Source organism: Ambystoma mexicanum, chromosome 8, assembly GCF_040938575.1.
Source record: "Ambystoma mexicanum isolate Mex_15411 chromosome 8, UKY_AmexF1_1, whole genome shotgun sequence".
NCBI lineage: Eukaryota > Metazoa > Chordata > Amphibia > Caudata > Ambystomatidae > Ambystoma > Ambystoma mexicanum.
The window spans coordinates 301,773,165-301,798,629 of NC_090929.1; the positions used below are offsets into that span (position 1 = coordinate 301,773,165).

Consider the following 25,465-nt stretch of genomic DNA (forward strand, 5'->3'; position numbering starts at 1 on the left):
TTGGCGCTGCAATATCCCACAGGGTCGGCTGCAATGAGAGGCAACTGATGAAGGAAAAGGGGTGGGGAAAGTTGGGGGAGTTTGGAGGTGTTAGGTGAGTTAGGAGGAAGGGTGGGGAAGTTGAGGGGGGGATGGTAGGGGAGTCGGGGAAAAAAGTTGGGAAGGGTGACTTGGAGAGGATGGTTGAGCAAACGGTTAAAGCAAGGGTGCCCTGTTGGCATTTGTAGTTAGGTTGATTAAGCAGATCGAGAAGGTTTATCAAGTATGGTGGTGGGGCAAAGGAGGGAGAGACACATGGGGTGATAATTACTGTATGCAACACGGAAAGGGATTGTTTGAAAATTGGGACTTGGGATGTCTGGGGGTTGGGTAAAAGATTGAAATACCAGCAGGTGGGAGGATTCTTGAAGCTTATCCACGTATTGGACCTACACGGCGGTCTAGTACCAAAGTCTCCTCTTGGTTATGATATTTTCACACTTGGATTTGGGTATTTTTATTTAGATGATTTTCTAAAAAAGCAAAGTCTTTGCAAAGCTTTGTTGTGTGTCATAAAAGGAGACTGTCCTCAAAGTGAAATATTAGCTTTATTGAGTTTCCCTTGGGGCAGATTTTTCAAAAGAGCCCCACTGTTCCCTAGTTGATGTTTATAGCATTTTTCCACTGCAACCGTGGCACTAGGGGGTGGATATGGTTAGTGCATGGTGGACCGGGGGTCCTTGTGTCAAATTTCTTTGTTCTTTTGTTTTTTTCTTAATATGAATGATTTAAAGTTTTTGTCCCTGTGTCCTGGATACAGTGAAGATCCTTAGTCAGTCCTTGTCTTCGTTTGGGTAGATCAAACTGTGGTCTGACATATTGCATTCAATTTATTTGTGCAGATACAGTTTTGTGATGAGCCGACCGGTTTCAGTGGCGAGGACCACTTTCATCAGGGCTGGGACAGCTGACGGTTAGTGGCGCTGTTGATGGTGGAGGAAGCTGAATCTAGCTCATTGATTTTCAAAAGGACCTTTCTGTAGTGGTACAGAGCGGGGTGGGGACGGTAGGGGAAGAGAGGAGAGAAGAGGCAGAGACATCAGTTGTGGCGGAGATACACAATGTTTCCTAAGGTTGCCTTGTGTCGGTGACATCTTACCCTCGAAATTCGTGTCTTCTCTCGTCAGGATGGTCCTAATGTGTGACTGTGGAGCTTCAGTCTCACTGCAGGTGCTGACAGTGTTCAGCCATCTGCGATAAGCACCTAGATGTAGACCGAAATCCGGTTTAAAATCAGTCTAGGTACCTGTTTTTATGACATAACTTTTTGGCCACATAGGTTACTTTTAATTGGCAATGTTCACAAAGAACAAATGTACAAACCCATCTATGGCTGGATGTGTGTGTAATGTACATAAATACCAAGCCAGGTGGTTAGCAACACAGGGGTGCTATACCTGAATGCAAGTATATCAACAAAACCACCCATGGGTCTAGATGCGGCTGACATCTAGGAAGCTTCATATGCAACCAGCTGTGTGGTATGTTTTAGGACGTATAGTATTAATCGGGGAGAAATCAGAGAACATAGGCAGTTATAAGGGCAGATTTAAGGCAGAATAAAAATAGACTAACCTGTTGTGCCTCTAGCTGTGCTATAACAGGTAATTCGGGAGGCAGCAGTTCAAAAAGACACTAGTGAAGAGAGGAAAACAAAGCAAAAAAGGGGACACAATTTATCCGTGCCTATTTAGAGTTGCCCGTTTTTTAATTTTGAATTGCAGGAACAAACAGTAGATCCAAAAAAGGGGGGGTGCCACATGTTAGGCTTCCAAGCTTCCCTGGATCTATTTAGAAGTATCCTCTAGTGTGAGTCAGCATACGAAGGGTGGTTTTCTGAGAACTGTCGGAAGTGAAAAACCCAGGGAGGGAGCACCTAAGAAAGAGGCTCATGGAGCGTGTCACGTGGTACTCATGGCGAGTCGCGTGATAATCGTAACGTCATTATTGGTGAGCAGTTCCGTGAGCGTGCGCCTGCAGAGGATAATGTGGGGGCATCTGAAATGTAGTTTTCTGAATGTAGCGACCTCCGCTTCGGTAGGCACTCTGGGTGCCCCGAAGTGGTAGCCTTGGATATGGCTCGACAAAAACTCATTGTGATTCGAGGGATCAAGCTCACATGACAGGAGGCGTGATTGTTCGTAATGCGATCTATCATTTATTTGGAAAATGACATGTGAACGTAATGGTTTTTGCCTCGGTCGTTAGTGTACCAGTGCAGGTAAAAAGTGGGACCACAAGGAAGGCGGGGGTGTGTATATTAGAAACTCCACCACTGGTTGATAGCACAAACATCATACACCTACGTCGGCTGGGAGATGGTGCATCAGAGCTGTAGAATGAAAAGGGGGGTATCTCATTACAGTCTGCGAGCCTTGAACCATGACAAAGACAACAAAAATGTGTGAGAGGTCACAATCTAGTGATGACCACATTGAATACCTACTGGGTCACGCAGCACACAGTGGGATCAGAATGAGGATTACATCGGGTTGGAATGGTGCATACTAGGTAGATTTTGGCAAAAGGCAAAAAAAGCAAAACAATGGTTATGCAACATATAGTGGCAACAAACAATGATTGTGGAAAACTGTTCCGAGTAAATAGCCCAGGATTTATGGCACCATATGGGTTACGTATTTGACAGGCAGTACACAAATTGTTGTTGTGAAAGATATACAAATATCCAAATTGGTGATTTACAGTGTTAAAGATACAGTTAATAAGGTAACCACAACTTATTCAGTCATAGGGTTGCCAGGGTTTGCCAAGATGTTGATGCATTCAGACCCCTAATGTCTATTTTTAGTGTGAATAACCATTGTTCACGTTGATACAGTAAATTATGGAGGTTTCCTCCCCTCGATGGAATGTTTACTTTCTCAATGATGGACCAGGTAAAGTCCTCTGGGGCATGATTTTTGCTGGTGAAGTTTTCAACCATTGGTGCTGTTAATTTTTTTGTCTGGATACATGATCGGTGTTCTGCCAACCTAGTTCTAATGGGGCGTGTTGTCATTCCTATATAGCGGAGATCACATGGGCAGGTTGTGTAAATTACGTTCTTTGTTACAGTTGGTTAAGTCCATTTGTGTCCAAGGGAAACGCAGACCAATTCATTTTGTTCTTGTGGTGCTTGTACAAGAACTGCATGTCCCACAGGGGCCATGGCCTCTTGGTTTTTCTCGATTCCAAAAAGTTTCCTGCTTCTGGGTCGCAGGTTCCTTGTAGGTGTGAATTAGGGAATCTTTCACATTTTTACCTCGCTTGATTGCAAACCTTGGTGTTTGAAGTTGAGATTCATCTACATTTAGGATAGGCCAGAGTTTTAATACTTCTTGCAGAATCTTAAGAATTGTCCGAAAGGTAGGCTCTTTCTCAGGCTAGCCAGGTGGTAGCTGGAAAAGTGTAGCAGGGAATTCCTATCCGTAGGTTTATTAAATACTAGGGTAGAAATGGCATCATTCCGTATTTCAAGTCTGCAGTATAGAAAATGTAGGTTTGTGTAGCTGTGTGTCTCAGTAAAGGTCAAATATGGGTTCTGTTGGTTTAGCCATATCACAAAAGCTGCAAGCTCCTCATCTGTTCCTTTAAAGATCATAATGTCATCATCAATGTACCTTTTCCACATGTCTATTTTGCATAGCCATGGATTTGTTGGTGGATAGATTTTTTGTTCCTCGAAATCTGCTACATACAAGTTTGCCATACTAGGGGCAAAGATAGCCCCCATTGCAGTCCCAGAGGTCTGTTCATAGAATGTGTTTTCAAAGAGGAAGACATTTTTCGTGAGTGCTATCTCTGCTAGTTGCATGATTAGAGTAACAGGGGTTTCAACAGGTGGTTGTGCCTTTCTCAGTACCTTCTCTACAACTTGCAAAGTGGCCATCTGTGGGATTTTCATGTACAGGGCCTCAATATCCATTGTCACTAGTATGTGTTGTTCAGGGTCAAAGGAAGATCTTTCAGTAGTTTCAATACTGCAGTCGTGTCTTTCAGAAGCAATTTCATTTTACTTATCATGGGCCTAAGGAAGAAATCAATAAATTCAGATAGAGGCTCTAAGATGGATCCTATACCAGGGACAATTGGTCATACGGTGCCGGTGTTCCTTTATGCACTTTTGGGAGTGCATAAAATGCTGGTTTCCTTGGTGTTCTTGGGTTGAGGTACTCCTATTCTTTCAGGCTGGTGTGACCTTCAACCATAGCTTCCTCTAGAAAATGAGTTTGCGTATATCTTCTGTGGGGTCTTTGCCAAGTTGTCTATAACTAATGTGATCATCCAGGAGCGTCAGGACCATTTTATTGTAGTCCACTGTGTTTCGATTCACTATAGCAACGCCCTTATCTGCAGATTTCATTGTAATGTCATCATTTTCCATGAGGGTCTTTAGGGCAAGACTCTTTTTTTGAGAAGTTGTTGAATGTGTATTTTTCTTCTTTCTCAAACTCCTCAATTTTTCTTATGAGGGCTTTTTCAAAGGGGATGGATTCCGGCGAAATTTCATTGGGTGGTGGATAGAAAGTGGATTTATTTTTTAGGTTGGTTGCAGATTTTTCTTCATTCCTTTGTGTTCTTGTGCTAAAGTACTGTTTTAGATGTATTTTTCTGACCAATTGTGCCACCTCTATGCATGTTTTAAAAGGGTCATGGCGTGTTGTAGGTACAAAACTTGGACCTTTTTCAAATAGGATGCGTTGGTCCGTACGGAGTACATATTGGGCGAGATTCATTACTAAAGAGATTGCAGGATTGTCCATGTTTTGCTCAAAGTCTCGTGGTTGAATGGATTCAGTGGTGCAGATGTTATTGGTGCTGTTGGTCAAAGCTTCAGTTGTAGATGCAGTTTCCGAGTTTGCCCATGTCACTGTTTTTTTCTTTCTCACTAGGGCGGATTTGGTGTTGCTCCTCGTAACTCTGGAGGACTGGTTCTACAAACTGTTGGTTCCATTGGCCTCTGTTTTTGTTTTTTCATTGTCCCCCGTGAAAAAAACTGCGGGGCAGTTTGGGCATTCGTATTTGATGTTGATGGTAAGGCACTGCTTGTACTTGCGAAATTTTGGTTGCTTCCACTAGAACTTCACTCGAAAAAGTACAATTCTGCGGTCTTGCTCGTGGGCGCTGTATGCGTCTCTTGTTGTATTGATTAAATAGCTGACCAACTGGTGTTTGAGCTTGGCTTTGGTCCTCATATCTATCGGTGATGTATGGATAAATCTTTTCTTGTGAGAAATTGGCTAGGTCCTTCCTTAACTGACTTTTTTTTTTTAGATTGAATTCCTTGAAGTCTTTCATGGCTAGATCAAGGTCTTCAATGCTTTTTTTTTTAAGCTGCCACTCTATTTGCTATTTTTAAGCCTTCTTGTTTCTCTTCAATTTCATCATTTTTTCTGATACAGTTTAAGCAGTACTAATAATGAGGATGAGCCAGTCTCTTGTACATTTGTTTGATATATATGACTAGTCTTTTCGAAATACCCAACCCCTAGCACCACAGTTGCAGTGGACAAATGCTATAAATATCAACTAGGGAACAGTGGGTCTCTAAGAAAAATCTGCCCCCAAGGAAACTCAAAGCGAATATGGTTTCACTTTGAGGACAGTCTCCTTTTATGACACACAAAGCTTTGCAAAGACTTTGCTTTTTAAAAATCTAAATAAAAATACACAAATCCAAGTGTGAAAATAGGATTCTTGAAGCGACACTGGGTGCAACTAGCCCTGTTGCAGGAAACCCACATGATACAGAAGAATTTGGAACTGCGTAAGATGGGGGGGACAGTGCTAGGGATGTCCTATTCAAAGTACACAAGGGGAGTTCTGATCTGGGTAGCGGAGGGGGTACGTTTACAGGTGAATAAGGTGCTAACCGATGATGTCTGGAGAACGGTGGTTCTCCTAGGCTCATTGGAAGGTAAGGATCTCTGTGTAATGAACTCTCATGCCCCCAACGTGGACGATCAGGAATACTTTCCATTGATGATGCAGCAGGAGGGGGACACCAGGAAGAACTGTTTATATGGGTAGGTGACTAATTGCCTTTTAGATCCAGGGCTAGACGGTACGGGGCAATCAGGCCTAATGAAACAGCAGTCTGCATTGTCTTTATGGAAGATCGGGGGTGATCTGGATTTGGTGGAGTTGTGGCAGGAGTCGAATGGACGGGAGTGGGGTTATTCCTACTTTTCCAGTGTACACAGGTCCTACTCCCGCCTGGATTATATTTTTGTGGGGGCGGAGTACTTTCATAGATTTGGTAACACAGCATATCTAAGGAGGATCCCATCTGATCATTCGCCCTTAGTAACTTTCTGGAGGAAGTGCAGCGTGAATCGACAGCAAGCTCATTGCGCCCATCAGTCGTGACATTAGAGAATGTGGCATTTGGAGATATGCTGCAGGAAGAAATCGGTTTTGTAGGTTGATAAAGGGACTAGGGACCCTATGGGAGGCTTTCAATGTTACAATCAGGGGGATTTGCATATCCAGAGCAACAGGCATCAGGAAAGCATTGCAAGAGAAGCTACGGTAACGAGAAGGGGGTGGTATCCATCTTAGAGACTGGGATAGAAGAGGGGTGGGGGGACAGGATCGGAACTAGTGAGGTCTCTGATCTCAGCAGGAGGCGCAGGACTATCAAAGTTTGATGGGAGTAAGCAGGATATATGAATTCACAGAGGGGGATAAAGCGGAGCGACTGCTGGCTTGGCTGATCCGTAGGGAACAGCAATGGCACACCATAACTCAGCTAAGGCAGGCATCTGGAGAACTAGCCACCACTCAGGAGGAGCTCATGTTTCTATCAATCCCTGTATACGAGCGAGGGCATGTACTCTTCTGATGATGTAGAGGAACTATTGGACTTGGTACAGCTGCCGGTCCTGGCAGGGGATCTTAGGGAAAGGCTGGAGGAACCCATTGCGGCATCCGAGATGAGCAGGGCACTGCGGTCCATGCATAAGGGTAAGTCCACTCAGTATAGTGAGCGGGGTATTGTGAGGGACACCCCTGGAGTCTTTTTTACTTACCTGCAATGCTACCACCAAAGGTTCAAACTTTTGGTGTTCGAACCTTTGGTGGTAGAATATTTTCGGTCGTATTGTACAGTCAGAACCTTTTTTTTCGGTCTGATCATACAATACCAACAAGGAGTCTAAAGCTCAAAAGCTGAGAAGGATCAAGCACACTTCCTCCTTCTCGAAAGAGAATATTTATCCTGCCCAGCAGTATGATAGACTAAGGCATTGAAAGCGCCAACAAATCTGAGAACCAGACGTCATGACCAGAATCACAACATACACCAAATGTATGCAGTACCATGTAACCCCTTTGAGTTGAAAAAGGCATAAAAAAACAGGAATCCGTACAAATAAAAAGAAAAACAATGGGAGACTTGACTGAATTTCAGCCATAGGAAAATTACGTACAGCCAAAAAGTTCGAATAAGTACCCCATTCGGTGGCATTACAGTGAACAAGGGCAGTGGGGGCTGCAGGGGTGCCCCCCGCACCCGTTAAAATAAAGTTACCAAGTGGACCTTACAGCGCTGGCTTCCATCCACTCAAGTGAAGGTAACCAGCGTTGCAACGGGATGCAGGAGACAGCGCCCACAGTTAAGGGGCTGGGGGAATGGGACTGTCCGAAATATCCGGGGGAGAGAAAACCGATAGTTATTTTCAGTAAAATAACTTTTGTTTTCTCTCCTTCAGACATTTGGGATTCGATTAATTCACAGTGATCCAAAAAAAACAGATTGTCACAGTGTGGCTGAAACACATTGTTGAGTGAAGTAGAACCATCTCCTTTTCCCAAGGTGAAAGCTTGTCACTTGGGATTGTCACTCGAGGTAAAGTATCAAGAAGGACAGCTCCACAGTGAAACAATGATCCCCATAAGCAAAGGGAGGCCATATGGAACATCACGCATGCTATTCAGAGGCACTTGAATATTGTATTTGGTTATTTATATAGTGCTATTTCCCCACTTGTGTGGCCTCAAATCGCTTTTTCCTCGGTTGAACGCCCTTGGCGACTGTAGTCGATGTGGTTGGAAATTCTAGGGAGTTTAGCCTTGGAGATGCATGTGTGCATGTTGTTCTAGGACGTGGGTGACTGGCAAGGCTCAACTGAGCAGCCCCAGAGAGGTCAGGCACATGGGTGGGTGCTGTTGAGGTTTAGAGATAGATTGCTGTTGAGAGTCTGTGTGAGGTCAGTCATACCAATGTCCTTTCGGGTGGTGGTCGCTGTATGTTAAATGTTAAAGGTATTTGTACCGCGCACAGTCACCAACAGAATTGGTCCCCAGGCGCTCAGGCGGATCTGTAAATGATAAAGGTGGGATGGGTTAGTAAGGTGAAGAAGGGAGTAGGATAGTGAGAGGAGTGGTGTTCTGTTGGCAGCTTCAACTCAGTATACACCGGGTGCTGAGCTTTGGTGCGGGTATCGGATCAGAGTCAGTCCGCGTGTGCTGTTGTTCCGGCTTATGTGTTGCAATGTTGTGAAGTGCGTGCGGCTTGTTGTGCGAGAGATGGTGTGTGAGTTTTTTGAGTGAGATAAGTATGCAGAGTTTGAGCTTATATTGGTTAGTGGGTTACCTGACCTTTACCATGCTAAAATTCACAGTTCTGTCTGAGTGTGGCACTTGTTGGCCCTCACATTCCCATCTAGACACGGCGCAGGCCAATGTTTAGGACTCCATTCAGGTGTGGTCATTCCAACATTCACACTTATCTAGATGCGGCGCAGGCTAGTGTTTAGAGATCCGTCCAGGTGTGGGCATGCTAACATTCACAACTCCATCCGAATGCCATGCAGGCTGTTGTTCACAACTCCCAAGTGTGGCACATGCTAGCATTCACGTTTTTCTAGGCGCGGGCATGTTATCCTTCAATCGATCCTATCCAGATGTGACGCAGGCCAACATCTATCTAGATGCGTCTGCCGGTCTGGATGTTTGTCCGGTGCATACGAGTGGGAGAGTCACTTGAGGGCTTTCGTCTGGGTCTAGGTATGTGGTCAGTCTCTGCAGCCTTCCTTTGTGGCTATTTTCCATGATGTCTTATGCTCTGTCGGGTGGTTGGTTCTTTGGTTTGAGTGTTTCTCCAATTTGAAAGTTGGCGAGGTTGGAGTTATTTTCATCATTGTTTTAATGACTGGGCATTCTAGTGCTTCTCCGTTGTGGTTACGCTTTGAAGAGCCAGGATTTGAGGAGTTTCCTGAATGCTAGGTGGTTTGTTGTATTCTGTATATTCTTAGGTAGGTCATTCCAGGTTTTGGGTGCCTGGTGAGAGAAAGACGATCTCCCCCCCCCCCCCCGCCACCCCGCAGCCCCTCCCCCGAGTTTTTTTCTGTTATAGGGTTTTTGTTCCAGGCATATGTCAGTGCTTGATCTTAGTGTTCTTGTCGGTTGATGTAGGCGTAGTTTGTCGCTTAGGAATTCTGCGCCTTGTTTGTGTATTGCTCTGTGCGTGATGCACATGGCCTTGAACTTTATTTGCTGTTTCAGTGGTAGCCAGTGTAGTATTTTTAGCGCGGGTGTGATGTGTTCTCTTCTGGGTAGCTTCAGGAGGAGTCTGGCTGCTGCATTTTGTATGCGTTGCAGTTTTTTTTAGAAGTCGTTCGGGAATGCCCAGGTATAGGCTATTGGCATAGTCTACTCTGGACATGATCAGAGCGATGATGGTAAGTGTTTGGTTGGCGAACGACAGTAACGGTAGGATCCTTTTTGCTGCTCACAGGAGGAAGAAACATTTCTTGATTACCGAGTTTACTTGTGGCTCCAGAGTGAGGTTGTTCTCCATCAGGACCCCTAGGTTTTTTACGGTTGATGATGGTTCTGGTGAGGTGCCGAGCTCTCTTGGCCAGGGGATGTAGTTGATGTCTCCTCCCTTTTTTGAAACCATCATCATCTCTGTTTTGCCTGGGTTGATTTTGAGATGGTTGAGGTTCATCCAGTTGAATATGTCACAAAGGCAGTTCTCTAGTGTGGCGTTTTCTTCTTGGGTGTCTTGTGTTATGTTTTTTGATGAGTTTGATTAATAGGTACATGTAGATGTTGAAAAGAAGCGGGGAGAAGGATGAACCTTGTGGTACTCCGCACGTGGAGACTCTGGGATTGGATTTACAAGGTTTCATCCATATTGTTTCTATTCTGTTTGTTAGGAAGGATTTGATCCATAGTAGGGCAGTGTCTGTTATCCCTAGTCCGTCTAGTCTCTTTATGAGGATGGCGTGGTTGACAGTGTCGAAGGCTGCAGACAGATCGAGAACCAGGGCGGTGCTGTTGTCTGAGTCTGCGTTTGTTTTTAGGTCGTCCCATATTGAGAGGAGAGCCGATTCTGTTCCTCTCATAGGACTGAAGCCAACTTGTGCCTGGTCTAGTAAGCAATGCTCTTCTCTGAATTCTTGGGTTATTTGGTAGACGTACGTTTCTAGCAGTTTGGCTATGTAGGGTATGTTGGAGATGGGTCTGTAGTTACATAAGTCCTCTACGTTTCCTTTTGTGTCTTTGAGTAGTGGCTTGATGTAAGCCGATATGAAGGCCTGCGGTACTTTACCTGTTGAGATTGAGAGGTTGAGGAGGTTCCTGTGATATTCCAGGGGGGTTCCTTGTTTGAGAATTGTTTTGTATATGTCTGGGGGGCAAGGGTCTTCAGGAGAGCCCGATTTGTTGCCTTGGTTTACCAGTTTGACGAAAGCCTCAACTGATTTCTGGGAAGTTTTGTAGCTGGTTTGCGTGTTCCTCGTCTGTGTCGGTGGGGTTTGAGCTGTGAATGCTTGGTCTGTTTTGTATGGTGTGTTGGATGGAGGTTATTTTGTTTTTTAAGTGGTCTCTGAGGTCCTCGCAAAGTTTCATTGATGGGATTGGCATGTTGTTGCAGGCCGGTGGGATTTTTATTTCGTTTATGATTTTGAATAGTTCTTTTTGAGCGTTTGGTGCTCTGAAGATTCGGTTATCGTAATGTTTCCTCTTCGCTTTTTGTATTTTTTTTTATATGCGCAGATCTGTTGTAGGAATTTCACTTTGTTTGCGGTGGTGTTGTTGGTCCTCCATTCAGATTCTAGTTTTCGGTTTTCCCTTTTCATGGTGTTTAGTGGGGTGAACCATTTTGCTGTAGTTTTCTTGCGTGATGGGGTGAAGGGCTTTTCTTTGGCGATGTCGTCAAGGGTTGTTGCGATCCAGGTATGAAGTTGGGCAACTTTTTTGTCTAGGTCTGCTCCTTCCATGGTTGATGCTTGTGGTTTGCTGAGTTCTAGGAGCTCGGTTAGGTTGGAGTTTATGGTTCTCCAATTTCTTTTCATCATGATGGGTTGTTTTTCTTGTTGCTTTTTTGTTGGATCGGCCGTTGTGATTATGAACGGAATAATGAGATGGTCGCTACTAAGTATTTGAATTGGGGGTGCCATAGTGATGAGATCCTTGTTAGCGAAGATTGCATCAAGTGTGTGCCCTGCTGAGTGGGTTGCTCCTTTGACTAGTTGTAGGTTCATGGCTGCTAGTTGGGCGGTTAAAGATTTTTGTGTGGTCGTGGTTTCTTCATCGAACCAGATGCTGAAATCTCAGAGGATGATCAGATGATTGTACTTGATGGCTAGGGTAGTGATTGCTTCCATGAAAGCGTCTGAAAGTCGCATCGTAGGTTGGTGGTCTGTATATCAGTATGAATTTCAGGTTGGTTTTGGGGTTTACTGAAAGTCGTATTAAGGATTTGCATTTACTGATGTTTAGTGGGTCTTCCATTTTGATGGCCAGTTGTTCCTTGTGGATGATGGCTAGTCCCCCCCCTCTTTTGGATTTTCTGTTTGTTTGGATGCATTTGAAGTCTTCAGGCAGGCAGTTGAGGGTGATCTTGTAGTTGTCGTCTAGCCATGTTTCGGTTACAAATAGGATGTCAATGCCTCCTTCTGAGAGGAGGTCGTATATTTCCGTTGAGTGTTTGGACATTGACCTTGCGTTTATTAGGTTACAGTGGATTCTCTGGGTGAGATTTTGTTTTGGGGTTATTTGTTGTTCGACTTTCTAACTGTCTGTTCGTGGGGTTTCCGCATTGATGTCAGTAAGATGAAGAACAGTGACAGCTGCTTCTTCATTGATGCAGTCTAGCAAGTTGATAACAGGGCTGATTAGTCTTGGTGTTTCTGCTGTGATGCTACTTGGATGAAGATCAGTGGTGGTTTCTTCGTTGGGTGGGAGGTGGCGTTGCTGGTTGTTGGTACTTCGCCATATTGTGCGGGATGTAGTGGAAAACGATGTTGCCCCTCTGTTCTTGTAATGTAAGGGGTAATGGGGTTGGTGCCCTCCCCCTCTGTTGAGTGCCCCCATCTTTTTTCTGCGTGCATCAGGAAATTCTTTGCATGTTTCGAGGTTTCCGTGTTGGGGTGTCGGTGTACCGTGGTTGTTGCGAGGTATAAGGATTTTTCTCTTGTGGATTTTGTTCCAGTTGTGGCTGTTTTAGGCGTGTTTTCTTCCAATGGGGCTGTTTCTTGTGGGTTCGCCTCTCTTGTTGCACGATCTTGTTCTCTTTCTCGGCGTCCTTTTCTGGTACGGGCCATTTTCCAGTCTAGGTGCAGGCGTAGTATGGTAGTTGGTCCTCTATGCTGTGCGGTCGCAGTGACCTTGGTTTTCCTTCTGTGGACACGCTGGGGCATTCTCTGGCTCAGTTTTGCCTTCTGTCAGTGGGTAGTGTGTGGTTCCTAAGGGTGCACTGTCGGGGGGGGGGGGGGGCGGGTTAGAGTGTTAACAGTCTGCTGGTATGAGATTTAATTGAGTTAGGTAGTGGTGGGTTTCCGGGATTGGTAGAGTACTGAATTAAGCGCAGTTAGATTATTTGAGGGACCTGTATAGTGGGTGAGAGTCCTATCAGTGCAATCTAAACATCACACAGTGCCGTTCAGAGACAAGGCCCCTGCTAAATTTGAGAGACCTGCACAGTGGGAGAGACGCCCACCAGCGGAACCTAAACACCTCACAGTGCAGTTTGGAGACGGAGCCCCTGCTAAACGAGAGACCCGCGCAGTGGGAGAGAGGCCTATCAGTGCAATCTAAACATCCTACACAGCAATTTGGGGAGAGAGCTCCTGCTAAATTTGAGAGACCTGTATCGTGGGAGAGAGGCCCATCAGTGCAACCCAAACATCAAACAATGCAATTTGGGGACAAACCCTGCTCAATTTGAGAGACCAGTGTAGTGGGAGGGAGGCCTATCAGTGCAATCCAAACATCATATAATGCAGTTTGGGGACGGAGCCCCAGCTAAATTTGAGAGACCCGCACAGTGGGCGAGAGGCCCATCAGTGCAACCTGAACATCATACAATGCAATTAGGAGGCATAACCCCTGCTAAATTTGAGAGCCCCGCACAGTGGGAGGGAGGCCTATCAGTGCAATCCAAACATCATATAATGCAGTTTGGGGACAGAGCCCCAGCTAAATTTGAGAGACCTGTATAGTGGGAGAGAGGCCTATCAGTGCAACCTAAACATCACACAATGCAATTTGGAGACAGAACCCCTGCTAAATTTGAGAGACCTGTATAGTGGGAGAGGCGCCTATCAGTGCAACTTAAACATCATACAATGCAATTTGGAGACAGAACCCCTGCTAAACATCATGAAATTGTCATGAGCTCTGCTTCCAAAAGGTCAGGGTTTTCCCAACTCCCTTGGAAGCAGATCCATAACCCAGGTTCCGAGTGCCAACCAGTCCCAATTGGGACCTTTTGGACCCAGTCCTGGCGCCAGTGGCACCAGGCTCATAAATATGCCCAGTCCCAGCGCTGGAAGCGCCGGGCTCATAATGCTTGGGTGGACTTACCTTCAGCAGACCATGCTGCTTACTTGCCTGCCAGTTGAGCCTCTGATCCTCTTCTGTTTGGAACTACTTTTCCTGTTGGGTGGGGCTGGAGCCACTCCCTAGATTCAGAACACTGGAACTCTTCTGGAAGGCAGGAACTCTTTTCTTACCAGGAACTCTTTTCTTACTTAGGCGTGGCTGTGGAAGGAGACACCTAAGCACTACAGGAGGCTATTTAAACCACACCCGGTGGATGAATCTTGCTTTGCGTTATTCTGCAACCTCTGCAGCAGAACGCTCATCGTGTCTTCTGCATCCGGTCCTGGGCCTAAGGAAAAAGGCTTACCATCCTGAATCCAGTCTTCAGCAACACCTATAAAGACAAGAAAGAACAGGTTAGCATTCCGGCATCTGAATGGCAAAGGCTTACCATCCTGAATCCAGTCTTCAGCAACACCTATAAAGACAAGAAAGAACAGGTTAGCATTCCGGCATCTGAAAGGCAAAGGCTTACCTACTCTTCGTGCGCTCCGGAGGTCTTCACACTGCATTCCGGCATCTGAAAGACAAAACAAGGTGCGTTTAAAGACATTGGGGAACTTTAATACTCACGTGCCATTACTCCTTTCCACATCTAATCCAGTGGGTATTCCGGCACCCTGCAGCCGCTCCAAACTCGTACCTGCAAAATAAAAAGACAGTTAGAGCGCATAGTGAAGCAGGCAACAAGCGCTTACTTACGTGCTTCCAGGCGCTTCTATTCATCACACGGGCTCCATCTTCAACTCACTTCAGCCCGTCATCCGCCATCGCCGGAACCCTGCAAAACAAGAGACATCATTACTAAAGACTTTAAAGACATTTGAATGACTCGAAACTTACCGTTCGTGCAGTAAACGACGGACAGCAGTCCTCTGAAGTCAAGAGGCCTGCGCTACCTATCCAGTGAAGAAACTGGTTACAGCACCCTGCCCCGAGGCAGATGGAGAGCTCGGCATTCACTTACCTAAGGTGAGAGCGTTAACCTTTGGGGGTCTACAGGAGAGAAGAGGAAAGAGATAGGGACACCCCAATAACCCCAGTTCATTAACCCCATATTTTCTATCTGCAGACATCTTACTCTACACGTCAGGCATACAGTGCACAGAGGTCCAGCCCAAAGAGCCAACCGGGTGCTACACATCACCTTTGAAGATACGGTAGTCGCCCAGTCAAGACCGGCGCCTCTGCGAGAATCAGGTGAGCGTTACAGAAATGCAATCATTTTTCTTTCAAGCGGCACTGTGCGCGGGTGCTAGGGGACCCAACAAACTTTACAAATATATGGAAACAAGGCCCGGGAGGGTCCTTGTGCTAACCACACTCACCTGGGCTGTGAAATTGGGCGCTCGCAGGCTGTGTCGGGAGCAAGGCTAGGCACCGAGAGTGCTAATAATAATTTTGCATTTATATAGTGCTACGAACCCTCAGGAATCTGAGCGCTGCTTATTATTACCCACGGTGTGTGGTGCTCCTTTATCAACCTCGGAAGGATGAAAGGCGGAGTTTGGCCCTGCCGGGATTCTAAACTGTCAGCAGCCTCTGTGCGGATGTCAAAGCAAGCGCTCTACTTGCTGCGCTATCGGACCGGCTGCTAGTGGCAGAGTTGTTGAGGTACATCAGGTGTATACAAAATTCTTAAGTCTGTGTGCTCTCTACACCCTCCAGTCCAAGACCACTCCTTGCAAATCGAAACTGGAAAGCCCAGACTCAATCCCAACGTACCCCGATGAAGAAAATGTTCTATGTCAAGACCAGAGTGCATTTGGGAACTGGTGGATCAGAAGGACAAGGAATCTTGCAAAAATTTCAAATATATCTATTTTTAAAGGAAAGCCTTTGAGATGGTATCATGTGAGACTTCTTGGAGTTGAGGGAGAAGCCCAGTCTGCAAAGGGAGTGACAGGTGGACCTGATATGTTCCAGGGACTGCTCGGAGATCTGGCCCTGATCAGCCAATCGTCCAGGTAGGGGTAGACTTTAATGCCCCCCTCTCCTGAGACTCGCTGCCATTAACTTGGTGAAAACCCACAGGCGGAGGTCAGCCCAAATGGCAGAACTCGAACCAGATCATGAGAACCACCAACGGTAAACCTCAGGTAGTTTGTGCTTGTGATGGATGGCACATGAAAGTAAGCATCCTGAAGGATCTAAGAAAGGGTAACCATCTTGAACTTGTCCTTTCTGAGGAACTTGTTCAAGTTTAACTCCAAGATAAGTCTCAATCCTCCGTCCTTTTTTGGAATTCGGTAGTACCAACCCTTGTTGCTCTCCGCTACAGCTACTGGTTTTTATAGCGCCTTTCTCTAGCAGGGTTAAGATTTCCTGCATAAGGAGTGGACCTGGAATGGATGACTGAGGATTTTTTAGAAACCCTGGCCAATTGTTTCCAATGCCCATGCATCTGAAATCATAACCTACCATTCTTTCAGATGCCAGGAGAGTCTGCCTCCCACTACATTCTTGTGAACCAAGTCCTCAGAGAGGTTTTGGGGCGGCTGACGCAGTGGCCGATGGCAAAGTAACCGCTGCTGAGGCGGTCTTAGTACCTCTTCCCCGACCACCACAGGGGACTCTTCTTTGGCCTCTTTGAACTGACTGCAATCTGCTTCTTCCAAATGTAAAGTAGTGACGAAAGGACCTACCCCTCGAGGGCATACCCGTGGGGCGATTTGGCAGTTTTCTAATCGCAGCACCAAGGGATTTGGCTGCTGCCTTTGAAGTTTGCAGTTTCTCCAGACTTTCAGCAGCCTTGCTACCGGACAAATGTGTGTCATCAAAGGGCATGTTAAGCAGTCTGGATTGTAGATCTGGAGCAAATCCTGACTTCCTTACACCAAGCAAAACCTGTGCATAACTGTTCTAGCTGCCATTGCTCAGCTGATACGGTCAGCGGAGGATAGACCCGTCTGGAGGGAATTCACACAGCGTCCTTTCCATCCTTGACTACATTAAAAAACGGTCTCGTTCTTCCCTTTGGTTATATGGTCAGTCGCCATGGATATACACTCCCAAAGTTTATGAGTGAACCTAGTCAACGTGCTGAAAAAACCTTCTTGGCTGGAGCATCGTAACGCTCATCCCCATCAGGAGGGATAATAGGGTAGGAATTTTGTCTTGTGGTTGAGATGGCAGCCTGTACCACCAGGCTCTCCGGAGTTGGGTGTTCTGACAAATGGGGATCACTGCTTGACACCCTGTGTTAGGAAAGATTTCTTAATTGTGGGTAATTTTCCTTCCATGTGGCAACCCCTAAACCTTTTGCTGTTTTCACCATGATCTAGACTTTGCCAGAGAAGTGCAGCCTTCTGCCGCACTCCTCTGGGCTTTCGCTCCATTCTTTCGGGGAAACTGACATGCCCTTACGACAGTCAGTACCGGGAAACTTTTTCCGTAGTTCTTTTATCATGTTGCAGCTTTCGCGCAACATGGCACAAGAGGGCACTGTAAGCTAAGTTACTGCTCTCTTGGGTCTCTAGTCATCTACAGGCCCTAGACACTCTTTGGATTGTTAACGAACGGTGCAAGTGAATCACGGACGGGACTGGTGGCAGCGATCGTTTCTTTGTGTTTTGAGCTCCTTTTGGCTGTTTAAGCGCGTTCCTCGCACTTAGCCCAAAATGGTGGCCTGGCTTCCAAAATGGCCAGACCACGAGGCTCTTTGTCCTGTCCGCTGACCGTCTTGCCTTCCTTATTTGGGCATGTACTTTCCCCGCAAAACAGATGCTTTCACAGGCTTCTACAGGCCTTGTGTGTGCCTCTAGGATGTGGGCTGGGATGTCTGGTCCCAATACACATCCTGGGTGCCAGAGAGTCTAGTGTGTCGTGAATGCAAACAGACCACCGTGGTCCGTGATAGGTCCACGTATGGTGTGAGTGTTTTGTGAGCAGATCGCCCATTGGGTCCTCTCCATTTTGGCGCAAAGGGAACCGTGGATAAGAGGAGGCTGGAAACACCACTACCAGGTCGATCTCCTGAGTTCTCACGAACAAAGGAATACAGGAGCCAAGTATCCTGCAACTACGAGGCTTAACCGAAGAATCGCTGGTGACCCGCTGGAGGACTGTTCCTCTGCACCGCTGTCGCTTTGTGAAACCCTTTCTACCTCTGATCGAACGAGAAGGCCTGTACTGGTACTTCGACCCTTTGGAATAGTGGGAACAACTATTCTCGGCAACTTCATCTCCTGCACGTAAGCCTTCGGAAGTGTCTCTGGGCCATCCAGTGGACTGGCCAGCCTACCTAGGAGTCTTGCTCTGTAACCGCCGTCAGGTTGCTGCTGTATTACGAGTCCTTGCCACTCTCACACGATTCGTACACTTGGCATTCCCAGGTCTGAAGTGAGCAGTGTACCTTGGGCTGAAATACACACGGCCGCTCCGTTGCCCTGCTGTGGTAACAAACTGCAGGTTCACTGCGTTTGGGACATCCTCAACTCTACTTCTGCTGCCGCGGAATCTACACAACGCCGAGACGTCCCCTGCTTGTATCTGAGCCTGCCAGCACTGAAACTGACGCGGAGAAGCCTGGGTCTGCCTGCATCGGGGACCGGCGAGTAGCATCGCTAGGAACTGGTCGCCCTCCTGCAGTAGCCCATAGCTTTTCCCCGCTGTGTCAAACAGCACGCCTTTCCGTACTCGCGCTCTGCTTCTGCCCACAGTGGAGGCTGCGCTTGAGTCGCGGAGCTCTGTTCATCTTTATTTGTTCCCCGAACTGAACTGCCTGATTCCCTCGAGGAGACTCCCCTTTGCCCGTTGGCACCCGCGTGTGCAGGTACCTTTGAGCACAAGGCTCCACTCTTTGTAGGGCTCGGACTTCCTTCTAGTTAGGTGCCTCTGAAGGCGGACTGGGTCTAACTACTATTCGCACTGCCCGTTTTCCTCCCCATCTAGGTGGTCTGCACATTTCGTGCGTCTAATTCGTTAGACTCTTTGGTAATTGGATATATATTGTATTTGATTGTGATGTGTTGGTTTCGCTGAGTTTTAATGTGATTTCTCGCTACGGTCAATGTTACAAAAGGCCTTGTAATAAATGTGTCTATATTTTTAATATAACACCTGCTTGGAGTAATTTGTAAGTGTCCTTGCTTTGTGTGCTCATTGCGGGCTTTCAGTCACCCTCACCCCTCTTGAGACCTAGTCTTGACCGCCGCGATCGCTACCTTGATTGGTCTGGCTTGTCCAGAGGTTACCCTGTTCCAAGAAACTAGGCTGGCCTTCTGAACCTCTGCCCCTCCAGGACAGAGTTCAAAAATCCATCTCAACACCCTGTATTTTTTTGTTGATCGCCGGATTCAATTCAGTCGCCTCCCAATTTATAGGTACGTGCTTTTGTAAAGCAGCATGAAATGGAACAATTGGGTATTCCAGAGGTCCCCTGTCCAAAATATCTGTCCGGTCATCTTGTTCAAAAACTGGGCTTGGCTACTGCATCCCATGTATTCAACCACCCTTGACATTATCTGCCTATATATTACTTCTGCACGATCAGATCTACGAAACTGTCTCTGGTGAGGTGTTCAAACCACTAGTATTATGTAGGTACTCTTGAAGGCCTTTTATTCTGGATTCTTCAGATATTAGGGCCTCAGGAACTGACGGCGTACCATATTTGAGTCCAAAAGGTCTTGATTCATCAGATGATGGTTCTGCTTCCTTATAAATCGAGGAAAGATTTGAAAAAGTCAGCCCTAGCTAAAGGGGTATATGTTTTTTCATTGATACCCAATGGTGTCATGATATTTGTCGAAAAAGGTGTCGAAATTGTCGATACCAACAGAGAGCTTCGATGCCTGCGTCGACAACTTCCGACGCCTGTAGCATCGAGGAGCTTGAAGCGTCTGACTTTTGCTTATGTTTTTGCGTCCATGGCTTCGACGAATGGTCTTTAAGTCGATGAAGAGGCTCTCACCGCCCATGACGTCAACTCGGCCATCAAAGGGACTTTTTCTTGACTTGCAGGATCTTTGGGCCCGGCAAGCAAATCGTCTTGAGCATTCTAAAAGCGCACAGGTCTTTTTCTTATGCTTACCGGGTCTTTCTACCCGAGCATGGCTTTCGACGGTACTCGGGGGGGGGGGGGGGGGGTCAAGGCTGCATTCTCAAATACCTTCAACATATTCAGCCTAAATTCTTCCCACTCAGCTGGGGTGGCTGTTTTTGTTGGACAAAGTACCCGTTCCAGAGAGGGACAAAGATGGCAACCTATGACGCAGTTTCTTCAAGTGTCTTGATGACGAATGGTGGGAACCACTTTGTGATCAGGCGCTTTTACTTTTCTTAGGGCAATGAGTAACAGTTTGACTCGTCCATTGTCTGACTTTTCGACAGAGTCAATGGGGACTTATGGATCCTACCTGCCGCAGGTTTACCTCTGCGCTCTCAGGGCTTTCGATGTCATGGACAGGCAGTCTTCACACTCGGATGAAGGATGAGCGGATCCCAGATCGCAGACACCACAAGCATATCCTGTGGGGGTCCGTAACAGACATCTTCGACCCGCAGTCAAAGTAATTTTAAATCCCGATTTCGGAATAGAAGATGCAGAAGCCATTTGAGGATTTCTCTCAAAGAGCCACAAAGGAACGAAGTGTACCGTATCTGAAGCGTTAGCGCAGAAAACCAAAACTGAAGCCAACGGATGCTGCGTGCGCTATATATGCCTTTGGTGACGTCAACATCGAGACAGAGGCCTCAGAGGGACAGAGTCGACAGACATCGACACATAGCACCCTCTGCTGAAAATAAATTCCAAAGCAGCTAAGCTGATATTGGAAATATAAGATAAGGACTATGAGGGAGGACAATCCATTTGAAAATGGATATTCTCATATTTATCCTCATTCACATCTCTTACTTCCACTGGGATCGTCTATCTTGACAGACTAGTATGAAAAGTTTTGTAATGATTTTCCTTCTCTTCCCTCCCGTGTCTCCCGCTTTCTGCGTTAACTTTGAACCTCAGGGAAGACGTCACCGGGATTACTCTTCATTGGGGGCTAACTCTCGCCTTTGTCTGCCCAACTTAATTTCCTCCTTCAGTTTCGCGTTCTTCATCTCTGATTTGGGCAGCTTTCCGGTACCTATGCCAGGACTTTACGCCATTTCATCTATCTCATGGTTTCCGTGCTGTTGGAGGGACCGCCAGTACACTGCAGTTTTTTCATGGTCATGCCACCACTTGTAGCTTCTCTCCCTTGCCAGCTTCTCGGACGCGCTGCATCCAACTCTTCAGCTCGCTAATTGGTTCGAACTTTGCGGGCTTCCAGAGTTGTGACGTAGCTATGGGATTTCCCTGGCTTGTCTTGGTCGCTTTCGGCTTGCTGCAGCTTGTCATTCTTATGCTCATTCCTCCTCATCCCAGTTAAATGGTCTTTTCTATTTAAAGGGATAGTCCCAGTTTTATTTGCAATAACACATCCTGGTACTTTCTTCATATAAACCTTGATAGAATATGTCTAAAGTAGTAACGGAGGAGGGATCTTTAGGGAGTTCCTCACAGGGACAGGAGTCCTTGTCCCCCACAGGGGGAGTCTCTTCTGTTGAGGTCCCGCTTGCCTCTACCCCTAGGGCTCACCTCCCTTACCTCGCAGGGGGTGGGGTGGTACGGTGGATCCCCTTTGGGGAAAAAGGACGAATTCCCTCCATTCGTCACAGAGCCTTAACAAATACTGTTAAAAGCAACAAACTGGTGGGTGCCACTTGCATGTACAACACATTATCTAATTGGTTAACCTTTGATTCTGTAGACAGCTGGAATACGGATATGGCCTTCACAAAGACGGAGAGCCATGAAGAACTTTGCACTGTGAGGTCAGCTGTGACCTGGAGAAACCTTTGGCAAAATGTGGCAAAGAACATCCAGAGGTAAATTAACACGGATGTGATGGCAAGCACACATTCAAAAGAGACCATGTAACTTGTACTTTGGGTTCTTAGTGACCTAGAAAATATACTTGGGTCAAACCCACTGGTGTATTACCCCTTGAGCAAAAATCCCCCTTGATACATCTCAACACCCTCCTTCACCTACTTACACAGCTCTCGCTCTACCCTTGAGTATCTAGGCCCATCCCTCCCACATTACCCTCCAATGCCTTCCCCCACACCCACATGCTCCAAACTCATCCCTGTCCTATAATGCACAAAAGGCCTCCTGGCCAACAATCCCTCTCCAAACTAGTAGTTCCCTTGCCGCCCGTCCCAAACTCTGCCTCTGCAGCACCACTCCATAGTACTATTAATCTTGGGATATGGCACGAACCACTATGCAAAAAACAAATCATCTCTCCTGGACCACTTAAACTTCTGCAACCCAAAGCTTTTAGTTAGGGACATCACAGAAACAGATTACGCCCCCCATGTCACAGCTATGCTTGCTGCCCGACACGGCAACTTCGCTATCTTTGTGCACTTTGGTAGCCAAGAAAGGAGGGGGAAGTTAAATTACCGATCAACAAGACCAACCACTCGGTCCCAATTCCACCCTCTGGTCACCGCCCTTTGAACAGACTGCCACCTAACTGCTTGCACCCACCACCTCACTATCCTGATCTACAATCACCTGTGCCCCTTAACTTAGTTTCCCAACTTCAACCTCCTTCTAGACTCCCATTCCACTAGGGCCCCCAGTGTTAACAGGGGAGACGTCAACCCCCAGAAAATATTGTGGTCCTATGAACTTGACCTCAACTTTTTCCTATTGGATCACTCTGTGCCTGCCTCCCCCACAACCCCCCTATCTCCTCCCCTCCAATCCCTCTCCTCTGCAATCTGCCTACTCAAACTCAAGGCAACGCTCAACCTCATTTTGATAATTACCGCAACTAGCTTTACTATTGACGCTTCCCCATTCTAGGCACTGCAAAGTCCAGCTACTTCACCAGCCTAGTTTACTCCCTCGGTTATCACCCCAAAACCTCTAGTCTACCCTCCAAGCCAACAGCATACCAATCTATTTCACCCTCCCTCTTTGCTAATGATTTTGCCTTCTAATTCTCATTCAAGACCTCCAACAACCCGCGATATCCTCCTCTCATGCCCTCCCTTGTCCACCTCAATCTCACCACATCACTCCCTCCCTTCCTCCCTCCCTCCTTCCCCCTCAGCCCCACTCTTCTCTGCCTTTGCTCCTGCTTTCCAATCTCACCCACTGAGCTGGCTCCCATTCTTTGGATAGTCAACCCTCCAGTTAACCCCTTGGTGCCTAAACCAATCTATCATACTGAAGGTTTGAAATTAAGATTCAATCAAGAGCTAAAACCAGCTCCTGGGTGTCTGGCATCACCCAGTAGGCAGGAGCTACCGCTGGGAAATAAAGGAGTGAGTACACAGCGCACCACAAACCTAACTTCTACAGGGGAGGCAAACTAACATTTTGTATATTATGAATGATCTATTATGTTTAAAATGTGTTCTAGATGTGTCCCAATTCTTTATTAACAGTTTCAAATACAATGTCACAAATGTATTTTTATAAGTCAACAATCTAACTCTGGAGACAAACGTAGCATGTGGTAGCTTTGGTTTCAAGCTAACAAAGATCTTCTAGAATAGAAGCAGGAGCTCCCCACAAATTCAAACCCTGATATTGCACTTGTATCCTACTACCTCCAACTGCCCCTCAATACTGGAATCTTCCCATTTGTTTCAAAGGAGCTGCTTCTGGTCATACCCTTCACAAAGACCTCTGCTGACCAAACAAACCAGGTAAATATCAACTTTTATCTTCTCATCCATTACTTCACACAAACAGCCCTGAACCAAGTCTCCAACTTCCTCTTCACTGCCAAGCCATCTTCCATCAGCATCCCTCTTGACCTCGCTGCATCCTTCAACACTGAACACACTTTTCTTATTGCCTTAACATTGGTACCCAGGACACCACGATTGCATGGATCACCCCCTACCTCTTTGTTCGGAACTTTGCCATCCTTTAAACACAAATCTGAGGCCACCCTCCTCCCACAAATCTGAGGCCACCCTCCTCCCGTATGAGTCAAAAGCTTTAATCGCCCCTCTACCTCTTCCCACAACAGGCTAATCTCTTCCTTTTGGCTTTCCTAGCACCTCTTTGCAGATGACGCCCATTTCTTAAATTCCTTTCTAGCCTTGAGACTAGGGTATGGTCCTCCCCTCCCCCCACAAGGAGCAGGAGATATGTGGGAGGGGGGGGGGCAGAGACAGCAGGACCCTCCCTCAGACAAATCAAAGAGGAACTGAAAAGAGCAGGAGCCGACCATGGAGGAGAGATCAGGGAAAGGAAATGTACCTTCAAGCAGTGACAGGAAGCAGCAACAGAGAAAGAAGCAGAGCGGGAGGACAAGCACAATAAACACTGGTGCAGAAGGATACTGTGCACCAAAGCCTTCACATTCACCTTGCCCTCATTCTGATTTGTAGACTTGCGAGACCAGACACTCACTGAAGTACTCTCCTTCTGATTATGGGGACAGATTATAAACTGCCAGGGTGCTTTTCCTTTAAGAGGTTTGCAAGTTTGACTCCACAAGCTATGTTTGTACTTGGCAAACCGCTACACTGTCACCCACCACAACTTGAGAAACTTTGTTCCTGGAATCTAAGGCCAAGCTGGGCATTTGCACCAGAGCCATAGTCGAAGACTGACTGGTGATGGGAAGGATGTACGTTATAAAAAACAAAAAGATTGAATTACAAGATCACAAACACCACTATTCCGCATTTTAGTAATTCAAACTTTTGGGTTTTTTTCTGGTGCCCCGCAACACATGTATTGTATGGGTGGGAGACCCCCTGCAAATCATAATACCGAACTAGGGGACCAGGGGACACCCATGCAACCCCTAGTTCGGTACTTTGGTAGTAGTTATTATATGCAAGACCGAATGCACACTATTTGTGCATTCGTCATGTATGTATGTATGTATAGCGCCGGTAGCCCGAGGGCATCAGGGCGCTTAAACTTGCAACACAGCAGCTGCACGACAGACATTAAATAACGAATACTGCGGCCAGATAATTGACCCTGAACACTGCTATGAAATATTTTCGTCCAATCCCTTATGGGAATGGTGCTTCTTGCGGGTCTCAGTAGTTCCTAGGGAAAGAACAACTAACCTCAGAGTCTTAGTAAGGTCAACTTGGAGAACGCTGTGGTAAGTAGACTGGAAACAGGCCTGGGGAGATCCTCAGCACTAGGGTAATATTTGGGTTTATGACATGCATCAGCACAGGACTCAGACTTAGCTGTTACACACCATGGTATGGATGAATTGGGAAAACAAAAGAGGTGATGGCTGGAAATGTTCAAATAAATCGTAACCTCGGGCATTGCTCTGGGCAACCCTCCAGACCATCATACTTCGCCTGCCAAGCCCTTACAAAAGGGGAAAGACCATAAGCAAATCAGGGTGTAGTCCTGCCCGAACTGCTAGGTCACATCCCTTTCTGCACGAGGCCACAAGCATCCCCAGACACGTTTTGGCCTTACCTTGAGGGCCCCGTTGGGAGGATAGCACAGGGAGATCCCCTCAGCCTGGCCCCACTCAGTGTGCGCAAAGACATTGAGATGGGGAGCGAGCAAGGAGGGCCGTGTTCGTCCCGCTCAGGT

General features: G+C 46.7%; 1 protein-coding gene across 8 annotated transcripts in view; it reads right to left on the bottom strand.

The window, feature by feature from the left end:
• EHMT1 (euchromatic histone lysine methyltransferase 1) overlaps nucleotides 1–25,465 on the bottom strand; it is a 2,375,011-nt gene that overhangs the window by 2,130,438 nt on the left and 219,108 nt on the right. The window lies entirely within an intron of this gene.